The following is a 22,222-nucleotide window of genomic DNA, read 5'->3' as shown; positions in this document are numbered from 1 at the left end:
TTGATCGGTCAGACTGTATGACAGCTATATGCTATAGTCGTTCGATATCGCGATTTCGATAAATTAAAAGCTTCTTGGGGAAGAAGGACGTGTGCAAACTTAAGATCGATATCTCAAACAGTGAGGGACTAGTTCGCGTATATACACACAGATAAACAAACGGACATAGCTAAATCGTTCGTCACACTGATTATATGAATATAGTGACGCGGCAATATAGCAAAGCATCATATTCGAGTGTCCGAGCAATTTAAATTTTGATATTTCATGAGTGCAAAACTGTCAAAATCGGCATCAGAAAAATGTATGTTGGAAAATTTAAAGTTAAGATATTGTTTATTTTAGTTTTTAATTAAAATAAAATATATATAATATATGTAAACAAAAAAAACCAAATAAGTGAAATATTATAATACATTATAAAACGAAAAATGGCCAACCAAGTCCCGGCAACAGAGCTTATAAAGGAAGCCGCAAGGATTAAACCTTACTATGGCATAAACAAGGAATACGATCTCTTATCCTTCTTGAGAGAAGTCGAAATTATTCTTCCTCTGTTCTATAAGAACCCGGCGCTTAAACAATTCATTTTCGAGAGACACATCTGGACTAAAATTCAGATAGCAGTGCTTCAAGTCATCAGGACATTGGGTCCATCTGCAACATGGAACGAAATTAAAGCGGAATTAATAAAAAACTTTTGAGTCAAGGAAACCTATCATGGCCTTTATAACCAAACCATTTGCACCAAATATACCAACGTGAGTAATTACTACAATAGTTTAAAGTATATATTAGATAAATTAAATAATAAGTATGAATTCGACCAAACAAAACCTGTAGAGCTTTCTCCTAGCGTCAACGAATCATTAATTTTAAAAACATTTCTGAACGGCATAGATAAGGTAGCATTATTCATAGTAGGAACATAAATAATCTGAGGGAAGCCTATTATACACTCGAAGAAAAACTACTATAATTCAGGACAACGAGACCGTTCTTCTGGTCCTCAAGACAATACAGGCAAAATTATCATAACTCAGGACAACATGTTGGCTTCTCCAGGCAATATAGGCAACCCGATCAATTATCCAGACAAATGAGACATAATTTTTACATCGCACCAGAGCCGATGGAGGTAGACCACATCCAATAGACAAATTTTTAGCCACCCATCGACATGTCTACCGATAGTAGAACTCACTATAGGAAAGGTTAAAATTAGATGCTTGCTAGACAATGGCTCAACGACATCATTATTAAATAAATTCTGTTTACCACAATATAAGAGAATAAAGCTAGAAAATATTTTTACATTTAATACCTTAAGCGGGCAAACACAAGTTAAATACGAAATTATAACAGAATTACCGAAAGAATGTAATGACGAAAACTTAATGAGCTGGAAGCTCACAGATTTCATAGCAAAAACTTTTGAAGAGATAATAAGTAATAATATCCTTACACCCTTAAAGGCACATATAAGCATCGAGGACGAATACCTCGAAATCAATAATATTCGAACGAAATTCGTTGGTACATGCCCATTTAATATCAACGAAGTACATGCACTTGAAACAATTAATACCGACGAAGAACTTTATAAAAAGTTAATTAGAGAGGATACGAATTCCGAGGAAGCAGAACACCTCAAAACTATCATATCAAAAAATAGTGATTTATTCTTTCAGGATGGGCAAAAACTATCGCATTCTCACACAATACAATACGAAATCGTTACAACAACCGATAAACCCATATATTCCGAAATATACAGGTAACCCCAAATAAACGAGCAGGAAATAAAAAGGCAAATAACAGAAATGGTATAATCACAGAGAGTAACTCCCCTTTCAATTCACCCTTGTGGATTGTGCCCAAAAAGTTATTATATATAAAAAAAGTGGCGCATCGTTATTGATTACAGGAAACTAAACGAAGTTACGGTAGACGATAAATTTTCAATTCCAAACAATGAAACTATTCTCGAAAAATTAGGCTCAGTACTTCACGACACTCGACTTAGCAAAAGAACTTCACCAAATCCTAATAAATGAAAATGACCGAAAGAAAACGGCATTTTCCACACCATTTAGGCATTATGAATTCAGAAGGATGCCTTTCGGATTAAAGAATGCCCCGCCAACCTTTCAACGATTAATGAATTCAATATTAAGAGATTTAATTGGCGTGATATGCGTCTTATACCTAGACGATATCCTAATATTTAGCATAAATAAAATTTTCGAAAGGTTGAGAAAATATAATTTAAAATTATAAATAGATAAATGTAACTTCTTCGCTAAAACAACAGAATATTTAGGGCACGTATTGACTACAGAGGAAGTTAAACCAGGCACAGCAAAAATACAGGATATTAAAAAACTCCAATTACCAAAAACACAGAGGCAAATAAAATATTTTCTAGGTATCACCGGATATTTTAAGAAATTCGTGAAGGACTAAGCAAAAATTGCCTACGGCTTTACTAGATATCTTAAGAAAGACATCAAAATAAATTTGAAAGTCCCACAATATGTCGACTCATTTGAAAAATTAAAAATCCTTTTAGTAAACCCACCATATTAATATACCCAGATTTACATAAAAAGTTGATAGCTTCCACCGACGCAAGTAATCATGCTATCGGAGCTGTCTTACTCCATGAAAGAAGATATGCCACCTTAGAAAAAGAACTCCTAGCAATAGTTTGGCCAGTAAATTACTTTAGGCCTTTCGTTTGGCTTAAGTCCAAATACAATGGCAAATACATAAATTCGAGACTCCCGAGATGGCTTTTAAAATTGGGCGAATATGACTTTAATATATGTTATGTCAAAGGAAAACAAAATAAAGTAGCAGACTTTTTGAGCAGAATAGACGTAAATACTGGCGAAATAATGCAATATCTGATAACACAACTCATAACAATACCAATTAGGGTCCCTTATTAGAAGAAGACAGCATTAGTACCAATGCCACTATACATTCGCAAGCCGAGGAGCAAAACGACCATTTCCCCATCCTAGACACAGTAGTAAATCGTTTCCACACACAAATAATACTTACGCAACAAAAAAGTCAGGAAATAAAAATCATAACTTTAAAACGAAAAATTTGCTTAAATCAAGAAGATCTAGATTTAAAAGATGAGAATTTTCGAAATAGAAGAACCCAGACTGAGTACTCAAGAGAAAATGTTCAAAAGCTTAGAATGGTACAACAACTCTTTTCACTCAACTATAAAATGCAAACCAACCGAGGTTATAGATGGAAAAGTAAGCAATGAAAAAATTCAAAAACTTCGAAGACACCAAAAAAACGTATAATTGATAATAGAAATAAAAAAAGAGAAGATTACAAACGAACAGATGAAGAAGGATATTTTAAGAACTACAGAGCACTTAGGTGTAAAAATGAACTCAAATATAGGAAAAAAACGAAAAATAAATACAACACCCTCACCAACCACTATAAAGAAAAATATGCAAACTCCCAAAAAGACTAAAAAAGAACCATTACCACCGCCTATTGTTGTAAATGGAATCAAATCGTATGAAACCTTATACTGCTTGATGAAAGAACATATAAATGAAAGTTCCTTTCAAATGAAATTAATCAACGACTCAACAGTCAAAATGAATTGTAGAGAGTCAAATGATTATAAAGAAGCAATTAAGCTACTTAAAGAAAATCATTTTGATTTTTATTCATATGAAAATAAACAAAAAAGACCAGTAAGGGTAATGGCTAAAAACCTGCACCACTCATGTAATCCAATCGTTGTTGGATCATTTTTAGCTGAAAAAGGGTTTAAAATTATCTCTGCTATCAATAAATTGTCATGGAAAGAAAAAAAGCCATTGAATATGTTTATGTTGACATTTAGCAACGAAGAAAACATAGAAAAAATAATGAAAATAAGTCATATACTTGGGTGTAAAGTGGAAATCCAACCAATGAAAGGAAATAAACTGATCCCCCAATGTAAAAAATGCCAGGCCTTTGGTTACACGCAAAATTATTGCTGCAAAGGGCCAAGATGTGTTAAATGTGCAGGCAATCATCTTACAGTAAATTGTGAAAAACCTCACAACCAAAGAGTAAAATGCGTCAATTGTGGCGAGCCACATCCAGCGAATCACAGGAGATGCGTTGTAGCCAAAGAACTGCAAAAAATCAAAAATAAAAACATTGATAATCCCAATTTGAACAAACATATCCCAAAACATATTGTAAAAGATGCATCAAAAATAAATAAAGCTGCCAGCGTTCAAAATAAAACGGACAACGTTCAAAAAAAACCAACCTATGCCTCTGTAGCTGCATCAGGTACTGAAATGCAAGGTATTGATACCAAAAAAGGGGGTATTAGCCAAACCCTTCAACTCATTCTTGATAAAATGACCAACCTAGAAGACTCTTTTTCTAAAATCAATAAAAGGGTTAATAAACTTGAGGGCAGTACTAAAAAGACTGCACCTAATCAAAAAAGAAGGTCTTGATGGCTAAAACAATTAAAATTATGTCATGGAATGCAAATGGGTTGCTCAACCATCACCAAGAAGTACAGGCAATCCTGGACATAAATAAACTAGACGTGTGCCTGATATCAGAAACGCACTTTACTAAACAATCTTTCATTAGATTTAAAGGATATAAAGTCTACCACACTATACATCCAGAAAATGCAGCAAGGGGAGGAAGTGCGGTAATAATCAATGAAAATCTCAACCATAATGAGCAAATGAAACTGGAAGCGGAAGATATACAAGCAACGGCAATAAACATTAAAACAAAGAATGGTAACATTACGGTAGTTAGCTTGTACAGCCCCCCTAAACACAATATTAAGTGTGATAAATATGAAGAGTTCTTCAAAAACATAGGAAAACACGCTCTGGGGATCGAGGCTCATCACAACTAAAGGAAGGGAGTTATTAAAAGCGGTTCAAATATATGGGTGTGAAACCTTATCAACGGGCAAACCCACATACTGGCCTACCGACCCAAACAAGGTTCCTGATCCTATTGATTTCCTTGTCATAAAAGATGTTTCAAGCAATTACATGAAAATAGAAGATCTTTTCGATTTAAATTCAGATCATTCGCCGATTGTTCTAACTTTAAGTGAAAACATTATAATGAAGCCAGCTAATCCATATCTGACTAACAAATGGACTGATTGGGAAAGCTTTAGAATTTTACTTGACCAAAGAATTGAATTAGCAGTTCCATTACAATCTGTGATCAATGATATCCAGTATTTAGCGTGGCAAAATACATCTGAAGTTTGTTTAAGACCAAAAGGTAACAATTATCCTAAAGAAATATTGGAACTAATTTTTGAAAAAAGAAAAGCGAGGAAAAAATGGCAACAATCCAGAGTCCCACTAGATAAAACTAGACTGAATAACTTAACGTCTCAATTGAGAAACGAAATTAAACAATTTAAGAACGATACCATGAGTGCGTTTCTATGTGAACTTACAAATGACTCAAGTACTGAATATTCACTTTGGAAGTCTACCAAAAGACTGAAAAGACCAATTATGCAAACCCCTCCAATTAAAAACATTGATGGTAGCTGGGCTAGAAATAACTATGAGAAAGCATCCAGATTTGCTGAAAACCTTGAAACGATTTTTCAACCCAACACGATGGATGAAACTACACTGTTACCAAACATTATTGCACAAGAAAATATGGAAATACCACGGGTCACTCTAGCTGAAATCAAAAAAGAAATTAAAAATACCATGAACCCTAAAAAAGCTCCTGGTTTCGACCTGATCACCGGCCAGATACTTAGAGAACTACCAAAGAAAGCATTACTTAAAATAACCAATCTGATTAATGCATCATTCAGACTACAATATGTACCGCCATTATGGAAAGTGCCTGAAGTTATTATGATACCCAAACCTGGAAAGCCACCCCATGAAACCACATCATACCGACCAATTTCTCTGCTTCCGGTTATGTCCAAATTGTTTGAAAAACTTTTATTGAAAAGATTAAAACCAATAATTGATGAGAAAAATCTTATTCCAAATCATCAATTTGGTTTTCGGAATCAACACTCTACGATTGATCAGGTTCATCGAATAACTGATACAATAGAAAAAACATTAGAAGAAAAAAAAGTGTGCTCAGCAATATTCCTTGATGTAGCACAAGCTTTCGATAAAGTTTGGCATGCAGGATTGAAGTATAAACTTAAAATGTTACTTCCAACACACATTATTTAAACATAAATATCATTTTATTTGTACATGTATTATATATAAACATATATATATACATACAAGTATTTACAAATAAAATATTGACCGAAGCATTTAAACATAGATGCCTTTTCATTCATACTTGGAAGGTAGTAAAATGTTAAAAGACCGTAAGTAACATATTTATTGTAATAAAAAAATTCTTATATTTATAATAAATTATAATATAAGGCATTTCCCTTGCAATTAAAGGTTCTGCGACAGGCGTTAACAGCCATGGCTACAAAAGATATCCTTGGTCACCTTACAATCACGAATATATATATACATATTTATATGTTATATGTAAATACAAGTACTTATGTAGCGTATACGTGTTGGAGATGTGGTGCAAAAACATATGGCAAGACCCGGGATATCTCTCGTTGACAGCGGTGAACAGAAGTCGATGATAACACATGATGAGGTATAAAGCAAAACAAACGCATATTTTTTGTATTGTGAGGGTTACTTTCAGACATCACAGATTTATGAGGAAATTTTGAGCATTAGACTATTTACGCCAGCAAGCCATAAGGTAACTCTCACAAAACTCATAATAGTAATAAATTTGCATTACTCTCATTTGGAGGTTTCAGCTAGATGTGTTGCGAATGCATTTGCTTTATCGCAAGCACTTCTAGCCCATGTATTACTGTTAATTTTTAATGGCGCAACGTGACATGTTGGACGTTTAAGATATTTGGTAGCGAGTAATCATCTTTTTTATCAGTCGATAGTTGAGATAAGGATTTGTGTATTGACTCATTCTTAATATAAGTGATTTCTCGTTTCTCTCAGCTGCTGGTCTATTAAAGGGGTTTTGTCTAGTGATGAGCGTGTTGGTTGCCATATGTGAACCTATAATTTTCCGCTTTATCTCCGGAGTATTATCCCAAGCAGTTTGTTTAAGTTCTTTTGTAAACCTGTCAATTTCTAGCTCTAGGTGTTCGATTGTTGTGATTTGTGGACAGTTTATTGTAGCCTGAATTACTTGTTTGAACGAAGTGCAGTACATATTTTTGTTGTATAGTTTTAATTTTAGTTATTTTTTAATAACTGTTTCGATTAAGGTTAAATATATTGGGCAATGATCAGAGCTTAGATCAAAGCCCCCTTAAATTTCGTTAAAATTTTGGAATACTTTCTTAGGAATAAAGAAGTAGATTACATCGGGTATTTTGTTGGTATCCGTTGGCAACTAAGTTGGTCTTCCGGTCGATACAAACTCACATCCTGTTTCCTGAGCCGCCTGGAATAAGTCTCGTCCTTAGCTTTTGAAAGTAATGTGGCTGTGCCTCTCTCTCTCTTCTCTTTTTCCAAAACAATTTGAAGTTCTTCTTGGTGCTTTAATAATCCATTTGCGTTCCATGTCATAATTCGGAGAGCACCATTCATACCTTAGATTTCGTTTTGTTTTTATTTTTTTCGAAGTTATCTAAACGACTGCAAAGATCGAAATTGAAAATTTCTTGTTTATTTAACATCTCAAGAATTTGAGTCAATACGTCTATATTCAACTTAGTGTTGTTTGTGTTTATTAATTTTGAGTTACTTTTCGCAACTTCGAAAGAACTGGGCTTACTCGTCTTTACTCGATGTTAGTTGTTGACATAATTTTTATTTCCGGTGGGCAGATTATTTGACGTACTGAACAAATTAATAGGGACTTTTTGTTTCGAATACTTTGAAGCTCTTTGATTACAATACATCCCCTGTGGTTTGCCGGATCGCTTTCGCCACAATTACTGCATTTGGGTTTTTCGGAAATCGATTTTGGACACTACCGTCACTTTTCCGTACGGTATACACAATTCGTATTGGCCGCTAAAGACCAATACGGCTACATACTAAACCCTTAAATGCATTGTCATTGCTTTTTATTTGCCTGCACGGAACCGCCGTTAAGCATTACACCGTAAGGTCAAGCTTAGCCATTCGGCTCGTCAGTCAGAGCTATAGCACACCACACTCTCACTCTATCCCACGCTAGTTTATTCTCGTTAGTGCTGCCGTTCCACTTGTTGCTTTTTGACATACTTTATCGATGTGCGTCTTGTAGCTAAGTTTAGTGTCTATCAATACTCCTAGATACGTCAGCGACTGCTGCATCATGATACTATAGCCGTCTATATTTAGTTTGATTAACTCAAGTTTCGTCTTGCTTGTGATGAGCATCGCTTCCGGTTTTTACCCCGCAAGTTGAAGGTTTGTTGCTGTGAGCCATTCTTTGATCGGTGCTTCCACATGATTGCAAAGGTTCTCAAGATGGCCGTGTTTTTTTGCCACTATAGTTATGGCAATATCATCCACGTATCCGATAATCTGAACCTGCTTAATGAGTGGACCTTGTGGAACTCCTCCCGTTACCGCATATTTTATTTGTCCTTCATCCGTATCATACAATAACAGGCGATCATATAGATAACTGCTTATAATCTTAATTAAGTAAGTCGGTGTTTCCTTACGTTCCAGGGCACTTATGATATGGGTTAAACGCGTTTTTGACATAAAATGTGACCACAACCCAGTATTTCTTTGTGCTATACATCCATCTAGTTCCTTCTATTGCCTTGTTAGCTATATCAGTGAGCTTCTTCGATATTGGTTGTCAGACAGACCCTTCTTCTCTTTCTTAGTACAACTCTAATCGTAAACATATTATTTGCTCTAGTATCTTGCCAATCGTATCCAGCATACAAAGCGGTCGGTATGAGCTGGGCTCTCCTGCTGGTTTATTTGGTTTCTGCAACAAAGGCAGTCGTTGCTTTTTCCACATTTTCGGGAAAGCACCACGTAAGCAATTCAGTAAATCGTCTCGCATTGCGTTTAATGGCAATATGTAAGACCTTATTTGGAATACCATCCACGCCTAGGGTGGTATGTTGTGTTGGATATTTAATTCTATGTACAAGTATTAATACTATAAAAATGAAATATTTAAATTAAGACTTAAGGTAAGAACATACTGAATTAAATTATTTTCCCCCAGTGTCATCGTTTGTTCTGCTTTGCTTTTCTTCTTCTTTACGCATTCGTTGACGTTTTTCTTCCATGAGCCGTTGCTCTTCTATCAGCGTTAATCGTTCTTCAGCCTAGAAAATAGAGTAATATCATATTTAGGAATATATTTATATAAAACAAGATTCAAATAAGTATATAAGAATATTCTGTAATAATAAGTCTGTAAACATTTTAAAAAACGTTTAATTTTTTCTTACTCATTTGTCGGAAAAGTTCTGCATTTAAGACAAAATATTTAGAAGAATTATCATGAAACGCTAATTTATTCAGATTTCAATAGCGTGCAACTTCCGCTGAAGAGTAAATTTAATAATACTGAAATATTTGAAAGTTTTAGTTTCTCCATATTTGATGAATTAAAATAAATAAATAGAAATAAAGATATATGTAATAATTGTTTTTCGTGAAAAAGTAAACACAAAACAACAAAAAACGTTAACTTCGTTAACCTAATCTATAATACACTTCACAGGTGCATTTCTAATAGCAACAAACTACATGTATGACCAAATATGAAATCTGACAGCCTAACCGACCAATGGCTTACAGCCAATCGAAAACGTTTTACTAATTCTTTCTAACCATATTGTTTGATATAAACCGCCTTAAGTCGAATTTAGGATCTTATAAGAAAAAACATCTTTTATAAAGATTTTTATCTTGCTTTTGATTGGACAGTTTTAATGGCTATAACGGTCCGATCTTAACAAATTGTTCGAAGATTAGAGCCTTATTTTGGGCAATAATATATGTAAATGTTCGTTAGGATATTCTGTCATATAAAAAAGTTTTTCAAACAAGAACTTGATTTCGATCGGTCAGATTGTATGACAGCTATATGCTATAGTCGTTCGATATCGCGATTTCGATAAATTAAAAGCTTCTTGGGGAAGAAGGACGTGCGCAAACTTAAGATCGATATCTCAAAAAGTGAGGGACTCGTTCGCGTATATACACACAGATAAACAAACGGACATAGCTAAATCGTTCGTCACACTGATTATATGAATATAGTGACGCGGCAATATAGCAAAGCATCATATTCGAGTGTACGAGCAATTTAAATTTTGATATTTCATGAGTGCAAAACTGTCAAAATCGGCATCAGAAAAATGTATGATGGAAAATTTAAAGTTAAGATATTGTTTATTTTAGTTTTTAATTAAAATAAAATATATATAATATATGTAAACAAAAAAAACCAAATAAGTGAAATATTATAATACATTATAAAACGAAAAATGGCCAACCAAGTCCCGGCAACAGAGCTTATAAAGGAAGCCGCAAGGATTAAACCTTACTATGGCATAAACAAGGAATACGATCTCTTATCCTTCTTGAGAGAAGTCGAAATTATTCTTCCTCTGTTCTATAAGAACCCGGCGCTTAAACAATTCATTTTCGAGAGACACATCTGGACTAAAATTCAGATAGCAGTGCTTCAAGTCATCAGGACATTGGGTCCATCTGCAACATGGAACGAAATTAAAGCGGAATTAATAAAAAACTTTTGAGTCAAGGAAACCTATCATGGCCTTTATAACCAAACCATTTGCACCAAATATACCAACGTGAGTAATTACTACAATAGTTTAAAGTATATATTAGATAAATTAAATAATAAGTATGAATTCGACCAAACAAAACCTGTAGAGCTTTCTCCTAGCGTCAACGAATCATTAATTTTAAAAACATTTCTGAACGGCATAGATAAGGTAGCATTATTCATAGTAGGAACATAAATAATCTGAGGGAAGCCTATTATACACTCGAAGAAAAACTACTATAATTCAGGACAACGAGACCGTTCTTCTGGTCCTCAAGACAATACAGGCAAAATTATCATAACTCAGGACAACATGTTCGCTTCTCCAGGCAATATAGGCAACCCGATCAATTATCCAGACAAATGAGACATAATTTTTACATCGCACCAGAGCCGATGGAGGTAGACCACATCCAATAGACAAATTTTTAGCCACCCATCGACATGTCTACCGATAGTAGAACTCACTATAGGAAAGGTTAAAATTAGATGCTTGCTAGACAATGGCTCAACGACATCATTATTAAATAAATTCTGTTTACCACAATATAAGAGAATAAAGCTAGAAAATATTTTTACATTTAATACCTTAAGCGGGCAAACACAAGTTAAATACGAAATTATAACAGAATTACCGAAAGAATGTAATGACGAAAACTTAATGAGCTGGAAGCTCACAGATTTCAAAGCAAAAACTTTTGAAGAGATAATAAGTAATAATATCCTTACACCCTTAAAGGCACATATAAGCATCGAGGACGAATACCTCGAAATCAATAATATTCGAACGAAATTCGTTGGTACATGCCCATTTAATATCAACGAAGTACATGCACTTGAAACAATTAATGCCGACGAAGAACTTTATAAAAAGTTAATTAGAGAGGATACGAATTCCGAGGAAGCAGAACACCTCAAAACTATCATATCAAAAAATAGTGATTTATTCTTTCAGGATGGGCAAAAACTATCGCATTCTCACACAATACAATACGAAATCGTTACAACAACCGATAAACCCATATATTCCGAAATATACAGGTACCCCAAATAAACGAGCAGGAAATAAAAAGGCAAATAACAGAAATGGTATAATCACAGAGAGTAACTCCCCTTTCAATTCACCCTTGTGGATTGTGCCCAAAAAGTTATTATATATATAAAAAGTGGCGCATCGTTATTGATTACAGGAAACTAAACGAAGTTACGGTAGACGATAAATTTTCAATTCCAAACAATGAAACTATTCTCGAAAAATTAGGCTCAGTACTTCACGACACTCGACTTAGCAAAAGAACTTCACCAAATCCTAATAAATGAAAATGACCGAAAGAAAACGGCATTTTCCACACCATTTAGGCATTATGAATTCAGAAGGATGCCTTTCGGATTAAAGAATGCCCCGCCAACCTTTCAACGATTAATGAATTCAATATTAAGAGATTTAATTGGCGTGATATGCGTCTTATACCTAGACGATATCCTAATATTTAGCATAAATAAAATTTTCGAAAGGTTGAGAAAATATAATTTAAAATTATAAATAGATAAATGTAACTTCTTCGCTAAAACAACAGAATATTTAGGGCACGTATTGACTACAGAGGAAGTTAAACCAGGCACAGCAAAAATACAGGATATTAAAAAACTCCAATTACCAAAAACACAGAGGCAAATAAAATATTTTCTAGGTATCACCGGATATTTTAAGAAATTCGTGAAGGACTAAGCAAAAATTGCCTACGGCTTTACTAGATATCTTAAAAAAGACATCAAAATAAATTTGAAAGTCCCACAATATGTCGACTCATTTGAAAAATTAAAAATCCTTTTAGTAAACCCACCATATTAATATACCCAGATTTACATAAAAAGTTGATAGCTTCCGCCGACGCAAGTAATCATGCTATCGGAGCTGTCTTACTCCATGAAAGAAGATATGCCACCTTAGAAAAAGAACTCCTAGCAATAGTTTGGCCAGTAAATTACTTTAGGCCTTTCGTTTGGCTTAAGTCCAAATACAATGGCAAATACATAAATTCGAGACTCCCGAGATGGCTTTTAAAATTGGGCGAATATGACTTTAATATATGTTATGTCAAAGGAAAACAAAATAAAGTAGCAGACTTTTTGAGCAGAATAGACGTAAATACTGGCGAAATAATGCAATATCTGTTATATTATTATACATTCGCAAGCCGAGGAGCAAAACGACCATTTCCCCATCCTAGACACAGTAGTAAATCGTTTCCACACACAAATAATACTTACGCAACAAAAAAGTCAGGAAATAAAAATCATAACTTTAAAACGAAAAATTTGCTTAAATCAAGAAGATCTAGATTTAAAAGATGAGAATTTTCGAAATAGAAGAACCCAGACTGAGTACTCAAGAGAAAATGTTCAAAAGCTTAGAATGGTACAACAACTCTTTTCACTCAACTATAAAATGCAAACCAACCGAGGTTATAGATGGAAAAGTAAGCAATGAAAAAATTCAAAAACTTCGAAGACACCAAAAAAACGTATAATTGATAATAGAAATAAAAAAAGAGAAGATTACAAACGAACAGATGAAGAAGGATATTTTAAGAACTACAGAGCACTTAGGTGTAAAAATGAACTCAAATATAGGAAAAAAACGAAAAATAAATACAACACCCTCACCAACCACTATAAAGAAAAATATGCAAACTCCCAAAAAGACTAAAAAAGAACCATTACCACCGCCTATTGTTGTAAATGGAATCAAATCGTATGAAACCTTATACTGCTTGATGAAAGAACATATAAATGAAAGTTCCTTTCAAATGAAATTAATCAACGACTCAACAGTCAAAATGAATTGTAGAGAGTCAAATGATTATAAAGAAGCAATTAAGCTACTTAAAGAAAATCATTTTGATTTTTATTCATATGAAAATAAACAAAAAAGACCAGTAAGGGTAATGGCTAAAAACCTGCACCACTCATGTAATCCAATCGTTGTTGGATCATTTTTAGCTGAAAAAGGGTTTAAAATTATCTCTGCTATCAATAAATTGTCATGGAAAGAAAAAAAGCCATTGAATATGTTTATGTTGACATTTAGCAACGAAGAAAACATAGAAAAAATAATGAAAATAAGTCATATACTTGGGTGTAAAGTGGAAATCCAACCAATGAAAGGAAATAAACTGATCCCCCAATGTAAAAAATGCCAGGCCTTTGGTTACACGCAAAATTATTGCTGCAAAGGGCCAAGATGTGTTAAATGTGCAGGCAATCATCTTACAGTAAATTGTGAAAAACCTCACAACCAAAGAGTAAAATGCGTCAATTGTGGCGAGCCACATCCAGCGAATCACAGGAGATGCGTTGTAGCCAAAGAACTGCAAAAAATCAAAAATAAAAACATTGATAATCCCAATTTGAACGAACATATCCCAAAACATATTGTAAAAGATGCATCAGAAATAAATAAAGCTGCCAGCGTTCAAAATAAAACGGACAACGTTCAAAAAAAACCAACCTATGCCTCTGTAGCTGCATCAGGTACTGAAATGCAAGGTATTGATACCAACAAAGGGGGTATTAGCCAAACCCTTCAACTCATTCTTGGTAAAATGACCAACCTAGAAGACTCTTTTTCTAAAATCAATAAAAGGGTTAATAAACTTGAGGGCAGTACTAAAAAGACTGCACCTAATCAAAAAAGATGGTCTTGATGGCTAAAACAATTAAAATTATGTCATGGAATGCAAATGGGTTGCTCAACCATCACCAAGAAGTACAGGCAATCCTGGACATAAATAAACTAGACGTGTGCCTGATATCAGAAACGCACTTTACTAAACAATCTTTCATTAGATTTAAAGGATATAAAGTCTGCCACACTATACATCCAGAAAATGCAGCAAGGGGAGGAAGTGCGGTAATAATCAATGAAAATCTCAACCATAATGAGCAAATGAAACTGGAAGCGGAAGATATACAAGCAACGGCAATAAACATTAAAACAAAGAATAGTAACATTACGGTAGTTAGCTTGTACAGCCCCCCGAAACACAATATTAAGTGTGATAGATATGAAGAGTTCTTCAAAAACATAGGAAAACGATTCATCATTGGTGGTAATTTTAATGCTAAACACACGCACTGGGGATCGAGGCTCATCACAACTAAAGGAAGGGAGTTATTAAAAGCGGTTCAAATATATGGGTGTTAAACCTTTTCAACGGGCAAACCCACATACTGGCCTACTGACCCAAACAAGGTTCCTGATCTTATTGATTTCTTTATCATAAAAGATGTTTTAAGCAATTACATGAAAATAGAAGATCTTTTCGATTTAAATTCAGATCATTCGCCGATTTTTCTAACTTTAAGTGAAAACATTATAATGAAGCCAGCTAACCCATATCTGACTAACAAATGGACTGATTGGGAAAGCTTTAGAATTTTACTTGACCAAAGAATTGAATTAGCAGTTCCATTACAATCTGAAGAACAGTTAGATCTGGATGTAGAAAAACTGACCAATGATATCCAGTATTCAGCGTGGCAAAATACATCTGAAGTTTGTTTAAGACCAAAAGGTAACAATTATCCTAAAGAAATATTGGAACTAATTTTTGAAAAAAGAAAAGCGAGGAAAAAATGGCAACAATCCAGAGTCCCACTAGATAAAACTAGACTGAATAACTTAACGTCTCAATTGAGAAACGAAATTAAACAATTTAAGAACGATACCATGAGTGCGTTTCTATGTGAACTTACAAATGACTCAAGTACTGAATATTCACTTTGGAAGTCTACCAAAAGACTGAAAAGACCAATTATGCAAACCCCTCCAATTAAAAACATTGATGGTAGCTGGGCTAGAAATAACTAAGAGAAAGCATCCAGATTTGCTGAACACCTTGAAACGATTTTTCAACCCAACACGATGGATGAAACTACACTGTTACCAAACATTATTGCACAAGAAAATATGGAAATACCACGGGTCACTCTAGCTGAAATCAAAAAAGAAATTAAAAATACCATGAACCCTAAAAAAGCTCCTGGTTTCGACCTGATCACCGGCCAGATACTTAGAGAACTACCAAAGAAAGCATTACTTAAAATAACCAATCTGATTAATGCATCATTCAGACTACAATATGTACCGTCATTATGGAAAGTGCCTGAAGTTATTATGATACCCAAACCTGGAAAGCCACCCCATGAAACCACATCATACCGACCAATTTCTCTGCTTCCGGTTATGTCCAAATTGTTTGAAAAACTTTTATTGAAAAGATTAAAACCAATAATTGATGAGAAAAATCTTATTCCAAATCATCAATTTGGTTTTCGGAATCAACACTCTACGATTGATCAGGTTCATCGAATAACTGATACAATAGAAAAAACATTAGAAGAAAAAAAAGTGTGCTCAGCAATATTCCTTGATGTAGCACAAGCTTTCGATAAAGTTTGGCATGCAGGATTGAAGTATAAACTTAAAATGTTACTTCCAACACAATTCTCGAAAATTCTGAAATCATATATATATATATAGAACGCTATTTCAGAATCAAACAAGAGGACGCTTTTTCTGTCCTAAAAAAAATCCAAGCGGGAGTTCCGCAAGGTAGTGTATTGGGACCAGTTCTTTATCTCTTATATACTAGTGACCTACCAACATTTAACGAAAATATTGTTGCTACATTTGCTGATGATACTGCAATTTTAGCCGTTGGCGACAATAATATTGAGTCAACAGAAAAATTACAAAAAGCCATTGCAGAAGTACAACGCTGGACAACTACTTGGCGCATTAAGCTGAATGAAACCAAATCAGTGCATATCGATTTCACCATTAAACGTATACAGCACAAACCAATATTTATGAACCAAAAAATAGTTCCGTATGAGAATACAGCAAAGTATCTTGGTATGACCCTTGATACTAAACTTAGGTGGAAATCACATGTCAAAAAACAAACGAGAAGAATTAAAACTTAAGCACAGAAAAATGTACTGGCTATTAGGCAGATATTCTGCCTTGTCAATATACAACAAGCTACTCTTGTATCAACAAGTCCTTAAACCAATCTGGACTTATGGTATTCAACTCTGGGGATGTACCAGTCAAAGCAACAGATTAATTATCCAAATATTTCAAAACAAAGTACTTCGTGGTATTGTTAATGCACCCTGGTACATTCGCAATGACAATTTGCATACGGATCTGAATGTAGAAACTGTTGACACCGTCATCAAAGAGTATGCTCAAAGTCATGCACAACGACTTCAACAACATATCAACATTGAGGCTCTCCAGCTCCTTAATAATGATGGCCTTACCAGAAGATTAAAGCGAGTAAAACCTTTCGAACTTGTGTAAAAAAAAACAAAAAAAAAAAAAAAAAAAAAATTAACTATAAAATAAAATAATCATTGTTCAGGTCTCACTAAAATAGTGACTATAATACATACATATGTATAAGTTTAATATCTGAAATGAATATCATAGGATAAGCATTTTGTAATTTTAAAACCGTATAAATTTAAGTCAGAAACAAATAGTTTATTAGTATTAATTTCCTAGATTGCTATAAAATAAATCCCCCAAAGGGGTGTTTTTACAAAATAAAAAAAAAATATAGGAAATTACACTTAGATAATATACACCCAGCAAATATAAAAATACCAACTAAATTTTCAGGTACTCTGGACACTAATGCTTTTCACACTAATAAAACCACCACAGACAATTAAGGTTACACTCATCGTAGAGAAAATTGAAAACAATGAAGGCTACACAGAAATCGTTTTGGAAAACATGATTTTAATTCATAATTACAGCACATATTACACATCATAGACATATCCAAAATAAAAAATATTATAAACACTTTAGAATCAAACATTGAAATTTTAAAACACAATGAAAACTACGACTATATTCATAATGAACTGAACAGACTTATTTACAAAATGCAAACACTCGTAACACATAGAAACAAAAGAGGACTATTCAATATATATATTATACAAGTATTGTAGTAGGAACAGGAATGAAATGGTTATATGGCACAATGGAAATAGAGGAACATCTTAAAGTAATAGACGAAAACAACCATAGAGCCATTTCTAACTTAAATAGAAATATAGAAATAAATAACTTTTTCAATAAAAAAATTTACAGACATTAAAAAGAAAATAAAAGACGATAGAAAAAAATTGAAGCTGGTATAAACGGACTAGGCGTAAATAGACGCTTGGAGAAACAACTCATTTATTTCGATTTATTGTTAAAAGTAAGAATATTAAATGATAAAATTGATCAATTGCAAAATAAATATTGCCGCTTCCAGACTCAATATAATGAAAATATTTTAACAAAAGAAGAAATCATAAGGTATGATATAGACATGTTTAAATTACAAAATATAAAGTTATACACAGCACTGTATAAAAATAGTAAAATAATTTTTGTTATTCAAATACCAAATTAAATTATAAATGCTAGAAAATCTATGTTTACACCACTTCCTAACAATAGATCACAAGAGTTAGTATTCAGTATAGAAGAAGTTGTAAAAATAAATAATACTTGTGCATACTATTCATTTCAAGAAGACTTAATGAACATGTGATGTAGCTCCGCACACATTATTTAAACATAAATATCATTTTATTTGTACATGTATTATATATAAACATATATATATACATACAAGTATTTACAAATAAAATATTGACCGAAGCATTTAAACATAGATGCCTTTTCATTCATACTTGGAAGGTAGTAAAATGTTAAAAGACCGTAAGTAACATATTTATTGTAATAAAAAAATTCTTATATTTATAATAAATTATAATATAAGGCATTTCCCTTGCAATTAAAGGTTCTGCGACAGGCGTTAACAGCCATGGCTACAAAAGATATCCTTGGTCACCTTACAATCACGAATATATATATACATATTTATATGTTATATGTAAATACAAGTACTTATGTAGCGTATACGTGTTGGAGATGTGGTGCAAAAACATATGGCAAGACCCGGGATATCTCTCGTTGACAGCGGTGAACAGAAGTCGATGATAACACATGATGAGGTATAAAGCAAAACAAACGCATATTTTTTGTATTGTGAGGGTTACTTTCAGACATCACAGATTTATGAGGAAATTTTGAGCATTAGACTATTTACGCCAGCAAGCCATAAGGTAACTCTCACAAAACTCATAATAGTAATAAATTTTCATTACTCTCATTTGGAGGTTTCAGCTAAATGTGTTGCGAATGCATTTGCTTTATCGCAAGCACTTCTAGCCCATGTATTACTGTTAATTTTTAATGGCGCAACGTGACATGTTGGAAGTTTAAGATATTTGGTAGCGAGTAATCATCTTTTTTATCAGTCGATAGTTGAGATAAGGATTTGTGTATTGACTCATTCTTAATATAAGTGATTTCTCGTTTCTCTCAGCTGCTGGTCTATTAAAGGGGTTTTGTCTAGTGATGAGCGTGTTGGTTGCCATATGTGAACCTATAATTTTCCGCTTTATCTCCGGAGGATTATCCCAAGCAGTTTGTTTAAGTTCTTTTGTAAACCTGTCAATTTCTAGCTCTAGGTGTTCGATTGTTGTGATTTGTGGACAGTTTATTGTAGCTTGAATTACTTGTTTGAACGAAGTGCAGTACATATTTTTGTTGTATAGTTTTAATTTTAGTTATTTTTTAATAACTGTTTCGATTAAGGTTAAATATATTGGGCAATGATCAGAGCTTAGATCAAAGCCCCCTTAAATTTCGTTAAAATTTTGGAATACTTTCTTAGGAATAAAGAAGTAGATTACATCGGGTATTTTGTTGGTATCCGTTGGCAACTAAGTTGGTCTTCCGGTCGATACAAACTCACATCCTGTTTCCTGAGCCGCCTGGAATAAGTCTCGTCCTTAGCTTTTGAAAGTAATGTGGCTGTGCCTCTCTCTCTCTTCTCTTTTTCCAAAACAATTTGAAGTTCTTCTTGGTGCTTTAATAATCCATTTGCGTTCCATGTCATATTTCGGAGAGCACCATTCATACCTTAGATTTCGTTTTGTTTTTATTTTTTTCGAAGTTATCTAAACGACTGCAAAGATCGAAATTGAAAATTTCTTGTTTATTTAACATCTCAAGAATTTGAGTCAATACGTCTATATTCAACTTAGTGTTGTTTGTGTTTATTAATTTTGAGTTACTTTTCGCAACTTCGAAAGAACTGGGCTTACTCGTCTGTACTCGATGTTAGTTGTTGACATAATTTTTATTTCCGGTGGGCAGATTATTTGACGTACTGAACAAATTAATAGGGACTTTTTGTTTCGAATACTTTGAAGCTCTTTGATTACAATACATCCCCTGTGGTTTGCCGGATCGCTTTCGCCACAATTACTGCATTTGGGTTTTTCGGAAATCGATTTTGGACACTACCGTCACTTTTCCGTACGGTATACACAATTCGTATTGGCCGCTAAAGACCAATACGGCTACATACTAAACCCTTAAATGCATTGTCATTGCTTTTTATTTGCCTGCACGGAACCGCCGTTAAGCATTACACCGTAAGGTCAAGCTTAGCCATTCGGCTCGTCAGTCAGAGCTATAGCACACCACACTCTCACTCTATCCCACGCTAGTTTATTCTCGTTAGTGCTGCCGTTCCACTTGTTGCTTTTTGACATACTTTATCGATGTGCGTCTTGTAGCTAAGTTTAGTGTCTATCAATACTCCTAGATACGTCAGCGACTGCTGCATCATGATACTATAGCCGTCTATATTTAGTTTGATTAACTCAAGTTTCGTCTTGCTTGTGATGAGCATCGCTTCCGGTTTTTACCCCGCAAGTTGAAGGTTTGTTGCTGTGAGCCATTCTTTGATCGGTGCTTCCACATGATTGCAAAGGTTCTCAAGATGGCCGTGTTTTTTTGCCACTATAGTTATGGCAATATCATCCACGTATCCGATAATCTGAACCTGCTTAATGAGTGGACCTTGTGGAACTCCTCCCGTTACCGCATATTTTATTTGTCCTTCATCCGTATCATACAATAACAGGCGATCATATAGATAACTGCTTATAATCTTAATTAAGTAAGTCGGTGTTTCCTTACGTTCCAGGGCACTTATGATATGGGTTAAACGCGTTTTTGACTTAAAATGTGACCACAACCCAGTATTTCTTTGTGCTATACATCCATCTAGTTCCTTCTATTGCCTTGTTAGCTATATCAGTGAGCTTCTTCGATATTGGTTATCAGACAGACCCTTCTTCTCTTTCTTAGTACAACTCTAATCGTAAACATATTATTTGCTCTAGTATCTTGCCAATCGTATCCAGCATACAAAGCGGTCGGTATGAGCTGGGCTCTCCTGCAGGTTTATTTGGTTTCTGCAACAAAGGCAGTCGTTGCTTTTTCCACATTTTCGGGAAAGCACCACGTAAGCAATTTAGTAAATCGTCTCGCATTGCGTTTAATGGCAATATGTAAGACCTTATTTGGAATACCATCCACGCCTAGGGTGGTATGTTGTGTTGGATATTTAATTCTATGTACAAGTATTAATACTATAAAAATGAAATATTTAAATTAAGACTTAAGGTAAGAACATACTGAATTAAATTAAATCACCACCTTGAGGCTTAAGAGGAAATAAGAGCTTCCGCCCTAATTATTTTCCCCCAGTGTCATCGTTTGTTCTGCTTTGCTTTTCTTCTTCTTTACGCATTCGTTGACGTTTTTCTTCCATGAGCCGTTGCTCTTCTATCAGCGTTAATCGTTCTTCAGCCTAGAAAATAGAGTAATATCATATTTAGGAATATATTTATATAAAACAAGATTCAAATAAGTATATAAGAATATTTTGTAATAATAAGTCTGTAAACATTTTAAAAAACGTTTAATTTTTTCTTACTCATTTGTCGGAAAAGTTCTGCATTTAAGACAAAATATTTAGAAGAATTATCATGAAACGCTAATTTATTCAGATTTCAATAGCGTGCAACTTCTGCTGAAGAGTAAATTTAATAATACTGAAATATTTGAAAGTTTTAGTTTCTCCATATTTGATGAATTAAAATAAATAAATAGAAATAAAGATATATGTAATAATTGTTTTTCGTGAAAAAGTAAACACAAAACAACAAAAAACGTTAACTTCGTTAACCTAATCTATAATACACTTCACAGGTGCATTTCTAATAGCAACAAACTACATGTATGACCAAATATGAAATCTGACAGCCTAACCGACCAATGGCTTACAGCCAATCGAAAACGTTTTACTAATTCTTTCTAACCATATTGTTTGATATAAACCGCCTTAAGTCGAATTTAGGATCTTATAAGAAAAAACATCTTTTA

General features: G+C 33.7%; 3 long non-coding RNA genes across 5 annotated transcripts in view; 2 read left to right on the top strand and 1 right to left on the bottom strand.

Annotated features, from left to right (window-relative positions):
- LOC118681722 (uncharacterized) overlaps window positions 1-21,969 on the bottom strand; it is a 60,586-nt gene extending 38,617 nt beyond the window's left edge. For 2 of the 3 annotated variants that reach the window (XR_011395322.1, XR_011395324.1), the window contains exons 1-3: window positions 21,774-21,969; window positions 21,494-21,647; window positions 9,236-9,361 (exon numbers count right to left, since the gene is read on the bottom strand). This is a non-coding gene — a long non-coding RNA (uncharacterized lncRNA). Of the gene's footprint in view, window positions 1-9,235; window positions 9,362-9,487; window positions 9,596-21,493; window positions 21,648-21,773 lie in introns of those variants that run through there. The other variant, XR_011395323.1, reaches the window with a different exon arrangement.
- LOC138856216 (uncharacterized) lies at window positions 6,249-9,173 on the top strand. Its single transcript, XR_011395328.1, has 3 exons — window positions 6,249-6,397; window positions 6,480-6,804; window positions 8,941-9,173. It is a non-coding gene; the product is annotated as an uncharacterized lncRNA (long non-coding RNA).
- Window positions 17,760-21,228, top strand: LOC138856217 (uncharacterized). Its single transcript, XR_011395330.1, has 3 exons — window positions 17,760-18,634; window positions 18,717-19,041; window positions 21,178-21,228. It is a non-coding gene; the product is annotated as an uncharacterized lncRNA (long non-coding RNA).
- Window positions 21,970-22,222: the final 253 nt, after the last annotated feature.

The sequence above is a fragment of the Bactrocera oleae genome, chromosome 3 (assembly GCF_042242935.1).
Source record: "Bactrocera oleae isolate idBacOlea1 chromosome 3, idBacOlea1, whole genome shotgun sequence".
In the NCBI taxonomy this organism is placed as follows: Eukaryota; Metazoa; Arthropoda; class Insecta; order Diptera; family Tephritidae; genus Bactrocera; species Bactrocera oleae.
Note: the sequence above shows the minus strand (reverse complement) of the source record. Positions and strands in the feature narration are given on the sequence as shown.